Consider the following 13,377-nt stretch of genomic DNA (forward strand, 5'->3'; position numbering starts at 1 on the left):
CTACATGATATTTTCCTCCAGGGCATCTGTTCTCTTGACCTAAGCCTCAGCTGCCCTTACTTCCTAGCACCCCCAAAGCACGGTCCCGACGTGGGACAAGAAGGACCCAGGACAAGCGGTGAGTTGTGTGCTACCCTGGCATCGAGATGGGCCTGGCCAAAGTGCCTAATGCTTAACTATAAGTTAAGGGCTTGATCATGGACAAATGCTGTCATGATCCAAACAGTGATAGTAGATTTGGACCTGCTAGGGTGAGGAATGATTAATCTGGCCTGAGTGCTGTGGTCTGAGCCTGTGGCAAGATGTTGCCAGGAGAGCTGCCTTGCAAGCCTCAATGTATCCCTTGCTATGTCCATACAAAAATAACTAGTATTGAGATGTTAATAAGTTCCTGGACTAAGGAAAAGAAAAAAACCTTAAGAGTGAGGAAGGGCTTTGGAGTGCCCTGCCCTCAGGAAGGGCTTTCTTATGTTGATTTGGCTACCTGGCTGGTTGTAGCCTAGAGGGCAAGGGGGGGAGAGACAAGTAGGAAGAGAGAGAGAGGCAGCAGTTGAGCAGTAGATCCAGAGAGAGGCAGGAGCTGGGAGTGCGGGAGATGAGAAAGATTGAAGATTGAATAAACGGTAACTAATCAGCAACCAGCTTGGTCCTCGTTCTTCCTTCGCCTGTCCTTGACCACCGGCCGTCCCGATCCAGTCCACACACTGCGGTTCCAGAGCAGCGAACGCGGGTGGTGAGACAGAGCCGCCCGGAGAGCCTGCGAGTGCACTCGCCCCTCGGTGTTCTTTAGTTTTTTACACATAATGACAGAAAAAATGGTGGGAAATCCTGAAAAGATTTCCTTATAAAATTCTACAACCTCGGGTTACTGTTTTGCAAGTAAGTTCATGATTATTTGTGTTATTTCAAGCACCATTTGTCAATGTGTTCTTAAATATAGTCATAATTCCTTTCATCATAATATGTGGACTACTGTATAAAGACTATTTTGTGAAATAACAAAATGAAAATAAGACCCACATGGGTCTTTTGCTTTTAACTTAAAACAGTGGATCTATGGGGCTGGAGCGATAGCACAGTGGGTAGAGCATTTGCCTTGCATGCAGCTTACTCGGGTTAGATCCCCAGCATCCCATATGGTCTCCTAAGCACCACCAGGAGTGATTCCTGAACATCGCTGAGTGTGACCCAAAAAGCAAGAAAAAAACAAACAAACCAGTGTCTCTAAACACAAACATTGTAAAAATGGTTTTGAAATGCCTCATGGATGAAAACAGCATGTTGCCTAACAGGAATTGATTTATGTCTCATTTTTTTAGCATCAAATACTTCTAAGGTAATATTCAAGATAAGAAGTCCTTAACTCTTTTGGGTCACCTCTTTTTCCTTGAGATATTGGCTAAAGGTAAATAAGCAAAGCTATTACATCTTCATGTGACAATTTAATCTGTACTTTTTTTACTGTATTTTTTTTTAAACTATACCTTGCAACTGTAAAAATAAAAAATTCTATCTAGAGATCCAGGAACAGTTCAAATAGCACACCTTCTCTGTAAGCATGAGGTACCAAGTTTGGTCCTTGACATCGCTCCACATGCTGAGTGATGCCCAGTGTCTTTTGTTTCATGGTTCCTGGAACCACAACAGAAAGTATGATCTCTGGCACACTGCACCCAAGTGTGTGCAAGTACCTCAACTACACTGTGTAATTCGTAGGAGCACCATAACCCAGCAGGCAACTCCAGTCATGCATGGTGATCACAATTAGTGTATAGACCTGAACCCAAGTCTTCAAATGTGGCAACAAATATGCAGTCCAATCCTAAACCCCAGAAAGACATAACCAAGAATATGACCTGGTCATCATGACAGCAATAAAAAATTAAGTGGAGGAAAGGGGGAAGAAAATGATTCTTAGTAGAAAATGAGCAGCATATTTTTCAGTAAAATTGAATATCTAAAAAATGTAAGCGTTTAGTCCAGCCCCGGCCCGCGCTCCGCCAGGATTCGAACCGGGTGGCCATGCGTTTGCACGGCCGCTCTGCTGCTGTATACCCAACATCCGGAGCCAGATGGATGACTTCTGAACCCAGCAAGTGCTCCCAGCCATGTCCCCAGAACAGCAATGCACTGGGACTGTGAGCTGTGCTATGCGATTTCTGGCAGAATTTTCCCTGGACTTTATACAGAAATCCAAAACCGCGCGGACGCAGCAGAAGATTTATAATTGTCAGCAATGTGAAATGGTTCCTTTTGAACAGGTCTGGCTTGGGGGGGAAACTGCAAATAATAACAGTAAGTTTTTGTTGAAATAGTGAAGGTTATTAATGTAGCAGCCACCTCTCTGGACTGTGAACTAAGCAAAAGCCCCACGCTGGCCGACACAGCATGGCGTACACCATACTATGAGGCGCGGGAAGGGGGATGATGAAAAAAAAAAGGGGGGGAAGAAAAAAAAAAGAGAGAAGAGTTATGTACTTGTAGCAGTGGGGCTACATATTTCTTCATTTCCAGCAATGGAAAACTAATTATCAAATGCTTCCTTGGTAGTAGGTCTGTCACTCTTGGGTAGAAACTCCAACAACTATAGTGAGTTTTATAGTGAAATATGGAATGTAATCAAGGTAAAGAGAAAATGAAGTGAAATTTATTAGTAATACAGTAGGGGGTAGGGGGTGGGGGCGTGGGGTATAGTGGGGTTTTTGGTGGTGGAATATGGGCACTGGTGAAGGGATGGGTGTTTGAATATTGTATAACTGAGACATAAACCTGAGAACTTTGTAACTTTCCACATGGTGATTTAATAAAAAGTTAAATTAAAAAAAAATCAAAAAAATTTAAGTGTTTATATATGGTTTTATTAAATAAATGCACAAGTGGCATAATATTTAGCAACTAAAAATTTGACATAAATCAAATGGATGGCATGTGTTCATTCACTAACAATTTTTTCACTTCTACATACTAGATAATTAGCACATATGTATACATATATACATATGTGTTTATATATATATATGTATATATATATCATGAATCATGAATCACGAAATCCTGTTAATCACCGATTTCTCTGGTGGGCTCAGTAACCTCTCATTTCGTCCTTTCCCTGAGATCTTAGTAGTCTATCTCGTCTCAGCCCTCCCAATGATGTCTCACTGGAGGCTCTTTCAGGGTCAGGGGAATGAGATCCAGCTTGTTACTGGATTTAGCATATAAATACACCATGGGAAGCTTATATAATATATAATGAGAGCTGCAAAGGGTTTAAAATGCTTAACAGAAAATCAATAATCAAATTGTTTATTAAGCTACCAAGAATATCTCGCCCACACAGCAGAGCCTGGGAAGCTACCTGTGGCAGATTTGATATGCCAAAAACAGTAACAACGAGTCTCACAATGGAGACATTATTGGTGCCCACTCGAGCAAATCGATGAGCAACGGGATGACAGTGACAGTGATAGTGAATGTAGTTAATAAATATGTTAACAATACTATTATTCTAAGCATAAATTACACATTTCAGTAAGTAAAATATACTGACAAATGCACTAGATTTCAAAAAAAAAATAGAATTGCCCTAATTATTTGAATATAAATAAAGTAAAATCAAAACTTGATTTAATCCTCCAAATGGTATTGAAAACATGCTCGGTACTAGGCATTTTCTGAAATGTCTTATTTTCATAATTTTAATTTAAGGAAAAAAGCAGATACTGAATTAGGTGTGATATCGTCAACAGAGTAAATTTCATAATTAATGAAAGAACAACTCAAGATGAAATGTTCTACAAAGTAAATCTTATTTTGACTTGAAATACTGACAAAAATTGAAATAAGAATTTACCACTAGATTTGATAAGATGGTAGTAATTGGAAACTTGGTTGATTTAGCCGATAGATAGAAATTTTAGAAATGAAAGAAAGGAATTGAAGCTAAGACAACTGAAGGAACACAGAAAACTGTAAGTAAAAATTTTAAGGTTTGTTGAAAGATGAAGGCATATCTTTAAAGGCAAATGATATGTGAAGAATGTTTAAAAAGACATATTATAACATATATGCATATATAATGAGTAAATAATCCAACCGAGAGGACGAATATAATCCTAAAAGAGAAGAAATTATTATAAAAAATAAGCTTAGAGAAATTCCCAGAAAATAAAATGAGTTTTCCAGTTTTAACAGAAAATAATGCAGAAAGTTAGCCACCTCTGAATGGATTTGCAGAATAAGTAGAAGGACAAAGAGATAATCATCAGAGACTGTGTTATTTTTGCAGTGAAGTAATGAACAGATCATCAGGGATGAAGAGGTAGAGTGGGAGTTTTCTAAATTAAAGGGAAAAATAAAGTTTTAAAATACTACTGTTTATATCAAGATGTACATGTTATGCTGAAGTCCCAAGTAAGCCCAGAGTCCCCCTGACTCAAAACACACTCTAATTTTTATTCATATTGAGTAGGATGGGTTAGCAAGAAGACCCTTCATAATACAGTCTCCCCAAAATCAGCACCAATAAAGAATCCACCTTGGTTCTTTATTACTTAAAGAATGGCATACATTTGCAACTCACTGACTTTAAATTTTCTTCTGGGATTAATTTTTGTATGGGTTAAGACATAATTGTTGCTATGTAATATGACACGCATGTTTCTAACTTGTTCAAATTCCACCATATATTCTTGGGTGGAAATCATCTGAGCAGGTTCATTGGTTAATACATCCATCAAATAATAGAGCCTATGTATTTTTGCATTCTAACAATCAATTAGAATGAATTGTTATGGCTTTTACATGATCATTAATGGTGTTTGTACTTTGTGGATCATTATGACATGTTCAATAAGGAATTTGAATTGATTTTCCTTTACTGTAAAAATTGATTTCTAATCTATTCCACAGGTAAAGTTGTAAATGAACAATAAGATGTCCTATGTCAATTTATCACCTAAATTAAAATCTTACTTGATTATGTTTTACTCAGCAAATATTTAACACTACTACATTAGATTATTTTAAAAGCATTGTTACTTTATATGCATAATTAAAATATTTACATTTTACAAATAATTTATCCAAATAAAATCACTATCACTGTATCACTGTCATCCCGTTGCTCATCGATTTGTTCAAGCAGGCACCAGTAACATCTCTCATTGAAAGACTTATCATTACTGTCTTTGGCATATCCAAATAAAATAAATTATAAAATATTGAATAATTAATAATTCAATTTTCATAGTCTACCCTTATAAAATAAATTATAAAATATATTTAATTTGTTTTAATTTTAATTTGTTTATATGAATGAATTTTAAATTATTGATCTTAACTTTACCAAATGTGTAGTTGTCTTTTTATACTTCAAATTCTTACCATTAGAGAAGGTAGTCTCTGAGTTCCTTAGAAATTTTAAATTTATGAGAATGAAAACAAGTGGTATATCTAGGGATGGGAAAAATATATTCTACAAGGGACAGGGGAATCATTTAACAAGGAAATTGAGCATGTGCTGTCATCAAGTACATCATAATATAAAATCATTTCTTGGAGAAACATTGTTCTAAACAAGGAAGAACTCTGATTTAGAATGGAAAGGTTTTGAGTTAAGTATACATATAGCCTGTGACCCAACAAGGTAGAAGACGGGAACATATATCATGGCAAGAAAGTTTTCAAGGGAGATTGTGAGGGGCAAAGATGAAACTCAATATACTGAGTACGTGTTTTGACCAGGATGCCCAGGTCTGAGTCGCACTTCTACCATGTTCTCTAGTTCTCTCAGCTTTGCCAGGAGCAATCCAAGAGCATTGCCACATATGGACCCAAGACAAAACAAAGCAAACAAAAACACTGTCACTGTCACTCCGTTGCTCATCAATTTGTTCAAGCGGGCACCAGTAACGTCTCTCATTGTGAGACTTATTGTTACTGTTTTTGGCATATCCAATAAGCCACGGGTAGCTTGCCAGGCTCTGCCATGCGGGTGTGATACTCTGGTAGCTTGCAGGGCTCTCCGAGAGGGGCGGAGGAATCTAACACGGGTCGGCCGTGTGAAAGGCAAACGCCCAACCGCTGTGCTATTGCTCCAGCCCAACAGAACACTGAGAGAGTTATTACCCAATAAGCGTCCGAACACAGATATTAATCTCTCATGGATAGCACTGGAAGTTGGTTGACTCAATGAATTAAAAACGGATTGAGCACAGTGATGTCTTACATCAGCCAGCAAACAAGGCTCCAGAAGGAAGAAGCATCCAATTGATAATTTTCTTACAGAAATATCAGCGTACCGATAAAGGAAATCTGCACAGATCAAAGCATAAGGGACTCAAACATTATAATGTTTTCTTAAATTGTATTTTTATTAAAAACACCATGATTTACAAGATTATTCATTATTCGGTTGTTTCAGGCATTTAGTGTTCCAACATCCTGCGTGACCTTCCCGCCACCATACTCCCACATTCCCCCTCCCATCCCCAATCTGCCCCCTTAGGCACATAACAAATTTACCTCATATTATTGTTCCAACAAAACTTTGAAAAATGGCAAATAGAGTGATCAAAAAATAAATCAGTAAGATTTATTGCTCCAGAGAAACAACTTAAATCTTAAGTGTTAACAGCAATATGATGTGAGGCAGTTGAAAATAAGGTGGTTTTCTTTTTCTTCTTTAGTGTTTGTGGGACAGGGATAAAGATTTTAATTCTAAAAGCTTGAGAGCTTATTCTTTTAGAAGCTACCTTTGAAGAAATTTGGAACTTTGCCTGTTTTCCCTGTTACCACCGGACATATTAGAAACAATACAAAATGAACGTATAAATAAATAAATATAAATTTTAAAAACAAGTATCACTGTATCACTGTCATCCCGTTGTTCATCGATTTGCTCGAGCAGGCATCAGTAACGTCTCCATTCGTCCCAGCCCTGAGATTTTAGCAGCCTCCCCTTACTTGTCTTTCCCAACGATTGGAGGTGCCAAAAGCAGCACACATGTGTTTGGTTTTAACATACTTGCTTGTATTCTGATATACATTCTTCGTCCCTCTCAGAGAGCCCAGAAAGCTACCGAGAGTATCCCGCCTGCACAAAAGAGCCTGGCAGGCTCCCCGTGGCGTATTCAATATGCCAAATACAGTAACAATAACAGGTCTAATTCCCCTGACCCTGAAAAATAAGTACAATTGAAAATAAAAGAGTAAATAAATTGAAATGAAATGTTTTAAGTTTATATAACATAACCTAAAACTTCGAGGGAAATAATATCAGTGTCTGTTTTATAGACAGGTGTATTTTCCATATCTTGAGATTCTCCAAATTTGATTTATAATGCCTTAGTCACTTAAGCCTATTATAATAAAATACCTACCGTGTACTGAGTGTTTTTTTAACAATAATTTATTTCTCAGAGTTCTATTCACTGGCAAATCAAGGCTGAGTTGCAGGTAAATATGGTGTCTAAGATAGTGTTCCTTCCTACTTATAATTAGTGTTGTCTAGCATTCTCACATAGAATTAAAGGCAGGGGAGAACTCTGGGATCTCTTTTATGAGGTAATAATCCCGTTGACCAGAACTCTTCTCTTGATCTAACCTGCTCTGTAGTGATCTGTCTCTTATTACCGTACTTCAAAACTTAGGTTTTCAACGTATACGTTCTGGAGGTACTCAAATAATAAGACTATAGGCTACCCAAAGTAAAACTCGGGGAAAGATTACCATGAAAAACATCGATTTCAATAAAATGCTTTAAAACAAAGTCTTAGTTTTATATAAATGAAGCCCTTTGGATATAAGAGAAGGAAAGATGGTTTAGGGAGGTATGAAAACTTTTTTTCTTTTGTTGAGGATGATGGAATAGCTCAAATAAAAAGAGATGCCATTGACCTTCAGTTGAAACTCAGCATATTTCCAAAAATCTGATTAGACATTTCCCAAAGCAATATGAGGTTTGAAAACTCGATGATTGTGCCAGAGAGGAAATGGGTGTGGGTTTTGAGGCTTCCAGGGAACGGAAGGGAAAATCATCATGTCTCAGTCCAGGTCATGCTTTTTCAGGCGTGGGGATATTAATGAGACTGAAGCGATGGCAAAACAACAACCTGGTTGCGGGTGTTTTATTTTTCCTTCCTAGGTTCAGGCCACAAAAAAATCTGGTATGGAAAATGGCAAGAGGAAAAGGAATGTTGAGCTTTCATTTGACCTCTCATGACCTGGCTGAAGACATCAGAGAAGCAACTTCTAGAAATGAGTATAAGAAACATCAAGCAGAATTGAAGGAGAATGTAGCATGAAGGATTCTGAAAAGACACAAACACAATAGTATTCAATCATCCACTCCACACCTGGCAAAGAAAGCCAATTAGGTAACAACTTTTACTCTAGATATTCATTGACTACGAATGCTTAGCGCCTAAAGTTAGGCAGAGGAAGGTTTTTGGAATTTTACTCTTCTTTGAGAGGTTACTTCTTGGGATACAGGAAACATCTGGAGGAAGATCAAGTGGATTTGAGAGCTGCCCAGACAAACTAGTAGTTGGATTACTTTGTTGTGGACCTATAATGGATACTTTAGCCTCAGTTTGGAGTTTCCCTAAATGTATATGACAATGCCAATGTTTCTCAGAATCTAGCTTAAAACAAAACAGAGAATACTTCAAAACACATGTTAGGAACAGGACCAGTTTCTAAAACTGAGTATCTACATTAAAAGAAATGTATTTAAAGCTGAAAGGTCACTTTACCCTATTAGTATAACTAAATAAGATATCATTTGTTTCCATTCCTATTGTAATATTATGGGAAAAGACTGTATTGATTGGACTACTTTCTTTATTTCTTAGTTGCAGGAACCCTTGGGCAACTAAAGCCAGAGAGTTATATCTATCTATACTTTATCATGCATTCATTTATTGTTTCTATCATGTAACTATTTGTCTCTTGTATGTATTTATCTCTGTAGAGAGACTGATGTTTACAAAGGTAGGAAAATTGATGCTTAGTTTATCAAATCTTTTAATAGGATCTAGTAAATTGTTTTTGAATTGAGAGTAGGGTTTATATGATAGAAATGATAATTTGATGGTTGCAAAAAGAATAGAGAAAAATCTAGGGGAATATAACAGAAATACAGATGGGTGTGTGTACACAGAATAACCTTTTCCGTGATGAGAGAAAAGTTGCTCATTTGATTTCCTGGAAGTCCAACAAAATATACAGATTCTAATTAGTTCAGCCAGGAGAGATTCATTAAAGGACATGCAAGGTGGATAATAATTAAAATACTTATTTATCATTACTCTGTTGGAAATAGTAATAAAATAATGGTTAAACTTAACTTACAGGAGTGAGGCAAGGGTATAAGATGTTTTTATGGATTACCCTAGGGAGGCTTTTAACCAAGTATAACTATACTGAGGAAGAAATTAATATACTCTAAAATACTTAGGGGATGGCAAGATAGTAAGTACAGTGTTGACAGTGCGTGTCTTGCAGGTAGTAGAGCCCAGCTTGATGCCTGCCACCACAAGTACCTCAGAGTATTGCCAGCTGCAGCTCTGAAGATCCCTGGCACAGCTGCCATGGCAGTACCACATACCTGGGCCCTTGCTTTGAACCATTAGTCCAACTGGCTGAGGAAGGAAGCGCGGGGCCCCAGGTCTTCCAATCATTGCTGGGCAAGCACGCACAAAACAAAAATGAAATGCTCAAGTAGACAGAGAAATTGACGTCTATCAGGATACACAGACTGGCACACCCTTTGTCCGTGCATGTCACTCAGCTAAGTCAGGAAGGCAACTGAGGCCTACGTAGTCTGACTTCAATCTCATACCTCTATTATATCTTGCCAGCTTCCTTAGTTAGAAGCATTTTTTATCTAAGCAGGGAAATATCTGGCCTTTTTACAATCTGTGTAAATAATATATAAACACATTCCATGTTGTAAAGCAAGAGGTTGGGAATTGTGGGGGATATCAATAAAGAATCAAAAACAAATAGGGCCAGAGAAATAGTACAGCGAGTAGGACTATTGTTTACATGCAGCCAATAGATATTTGTCCTCTGAGTTATTCCTCCTACAATCCCCCGGCACTGCAAAGAGTGATCCCTGAGCACTGAGCTAGGATTATGTCCTGAGCACAACTGGGTGCACCCTCCCCTCCCCCTTTCCATTCACACAATTTTTTTAAGGAGGAAAGGGACTTTGATTATCTTTTCTTACATTACAGCATAGCAAATCACTGGTCCAGTTCAGGATAAATTTTCCTTCGGAACTAGAGAGAACATGGAAAAACAGAAGGAAGGCGATTCATAACTCAGAATTAGCACTGTCACTGTCACTGTCGTCCTGTTGTTCATTGATTTGCTTGAGTGGGCACCAGTAATGTCTCCACTGTGAGACTTGTTACTGTTTTAGGCATATCCAATACACCATGGGTAGCTTGCCAGGCTCTGCCATGTGGGTGGGATACTCTCAGTAGCTTTCCGGGCTTTCTAAGAGTAATGCAGGAATTGAAACTGGGTTGACTGCATGTAAGTCAAACGCCCTACCCATTGTGCTATCACTCCAGAATTAGCACTATATATGTATATACACACACATATATATATATAATATAATATATATAGAGAGAGAGGCTACACCCAGCTGTGCTCAGGGCTTACTCCTGGCTCTGTGCTCAGGGATCATTCCTGATATTGCTCAGAGAACCATGTATGGTACAGGGAATTGAACTAGGTTTGGCTGTGTGCAAGGCAAGTGCCCCAAGCACTGTAACATTGATTTGATTCAAGAATTAACACAGTTCTTGAACAACTGACTTCTATTTGTGAAGAGGGGCACCCTGGGGCAGATTTATGCTTACTCCACTCTCATTGCTAAATTGATTAGAATATTCTTGATAGATAAGAAGCTCATTAGTTCTGTCATTTTTGTTATTCATACACAAAGTGATGCATTTGGTGGTGTTTTAGTTTAAAGCTTAAATTGAAGTACACAGTTATAGTCTGGCTTTACGCCTATTTGGGTAAAATTAATCAAGGTCCCGAAAGAACTGGTATGATAGGATTAAACCTTAACTAGTATATAAGTGCAGGGATAACAACACACTCAAAATTTCAATATACCTGACATTTTCTTACCTGATAAATTTCAATTTCTAGAAAATTATTTCCTTCCAAAATGCATATGAAACTACACTGGACAAACTAATCATAGGAGACTGATGCTAGGTTGTCTATTTAGTCAACATTTACAGAGAACCTACAATGTGCCGGATTCTGTGCAATAAAGAGCATGCTGTTATTCCCATGGGAGGGTGACCGAACTAGTTGAAACTAAGAAAGGAACAGAAAATCAAGTAACAGGCTGATGCTGAAGCTGCAATTTTGGCTAAGCTGCATCCAAATGTGAACTACTGGCGTACACAGCAGATAGCAGTGTGTTAGATTAGTCATTTTTCATGAACTTATTCAGCACATCTCTGAGCTTACTGTGCACCTATTGGGGAGAGTAATATTGGCTAATTCAGAAGGTATTAAAAGAATACAGTTGGCACAAGTAAAATGATTAAGAAGCACCCCGTATACCAAAACACTTTTCTTTCTTTCTTTCTTTCTTTCTTTCTTTCTTTCTTTCTTTCTTTCTTTCTTTCTTTCTTTCTTTCTTTCTTTCTTTCTTTCTTTCTTTCTTTCTTCCTTCCTTCCTTCCTTCCTTCCTTCCTTCCTTCCTTCCTTCCTTCCTTCCTTCCTTCCTTCTTTCTTTCTTTCTTTCTTTCTTTCTTTCTTTCTTTCTTTCTTTCTTTCTTTCTTTCTTTCTTTCTTTCTTTCTTTCTTTCTTTCTTTCTTTCCTTCTTTCTTTCTTTCCTTCTTTGATTCTTTCCTTCTTTCTTTCCTTCTTCCTCCCTCCCTCCCTCCCTCCCTCCCACCTTCCTTCCCTCCCTCCCTCCCTCCCTCCCTCCCTTCCTCCCTTCCTCCCTCCCTCCTTCCCTTCCTCCCTTCCTTCCTCCCTCCCTCCCTTCCTTTCATTCTCATTCTCTTTGTTGTTGTTTCTGGGTCACAGTTGATTGTACTCAGGGCATATTTCTTGTTCCATTCAGGGATTACTTTGGGTGGTGTGTAGGGAACTGTAAGGAGTGCTGGGGATTGAACCTGAGTGGGCTACGTGAAGAATAAGCTGCCGGTCTGTCTACTACAGCTCTTTCCTGCCTTCCTTTCTATGTGTTGTTGCAGTTTTGAGTAGTTTCACACGTACTTGGTTGTGGTGCCAATGAGCAGTGTCTTCAGGACGACATACTGCATGTGGGGCAGTGCTGGGTATCAAACGCATGGCCTCAAGCCTGCTGGGAAGGAGTTGACGTCCCTCACCCTGGACCTGAAGAGAGCAAATCCTTGATCTCTTGGGCAACTGTGGTCTGTAACTTGGGTTTAGTTTTGAGATGAAATAACTTGGGTAAAGAAGATTCTTTTGTGTTTAATCCTCTAGAAATTCAACTTCCTCCTAAAACATGGCACCTGTGATTGGAGGCAAGCAGCAATGTTGGTTTGTGGATCAAAAAAAGACTAGGTTTCAGACTTTTAAATGATTTTTTATCTTGCGGTTCCTAGTAGTAACACTCGTCTAGACATTGCAGAATTATGGAAAGAACTACAAATGACAGATGACAGAAAGGCAGACCAGCCAAGGTACTAAATAACAGCTTGCAATTATAGACTGCTTAGTTTGGAGCAGTTATTCATAAAAGCGCTTTATGGGAATTAAATTGTTTAATGTGCACAATATGGTTCTAGTGATGGGTTTTAAACATTATATAAATTAGGAAATAAAGGGATAGAGAAAGTAAAATAACTTTTTAAAAAATTTATAAAGATACAGAGTCAGTCTTCCAAGCAAGAAAGATTGAAGCAGAGTTTTTAACCCCATGTGCTCTCCTGTTTCTCTTTGCCTGATATGGCAATCAAAATCAATAAAAATATCTAGGGAAATAAACATACCAGTGTGCTGCAGTTACTTGATCATGAAAAAGAGACATTCTTGCTCATGTAGAAAACAGAATTGCTATTATCAAAAGAAAGCTGAATACTAGAGTATATACTTTAATATCTGGAAGAAATGCTTGAAGATAAGTAGAATATGTTCTGTACTCTGAGTATATAAGCTTAAATTGTTAACAAGATATGGAGAAAACACTAAATAAAGGAAATAAGAAGTTCATACGGAAGGGGGAAAAAAACTAATTCCAGGTCTATATGCATGGATCACTTTTGTTGTTTTGCTGTCAGAAAAAGCTGATTTTGAAACTGACCCGAATTGTTAAGCTAAGCATTTATCAAAATTAAGAAAGGGCATAGAGAAGTCTACATCAATAA

The sequence above is a fragment of the Sorex araneus genome, chromosome 5 (assembly GCF_027595985.1).
Source record: "Sorex araneus isolate mSorAra2 chromosome 5, mSorAra2.pri, whole genome shotgun sequence".
NCBI lineage: Eukaryota > Metazoa > Chordata > Mammalia > Eulipotyphla > Soricidae > Sorex > Sorex araneus.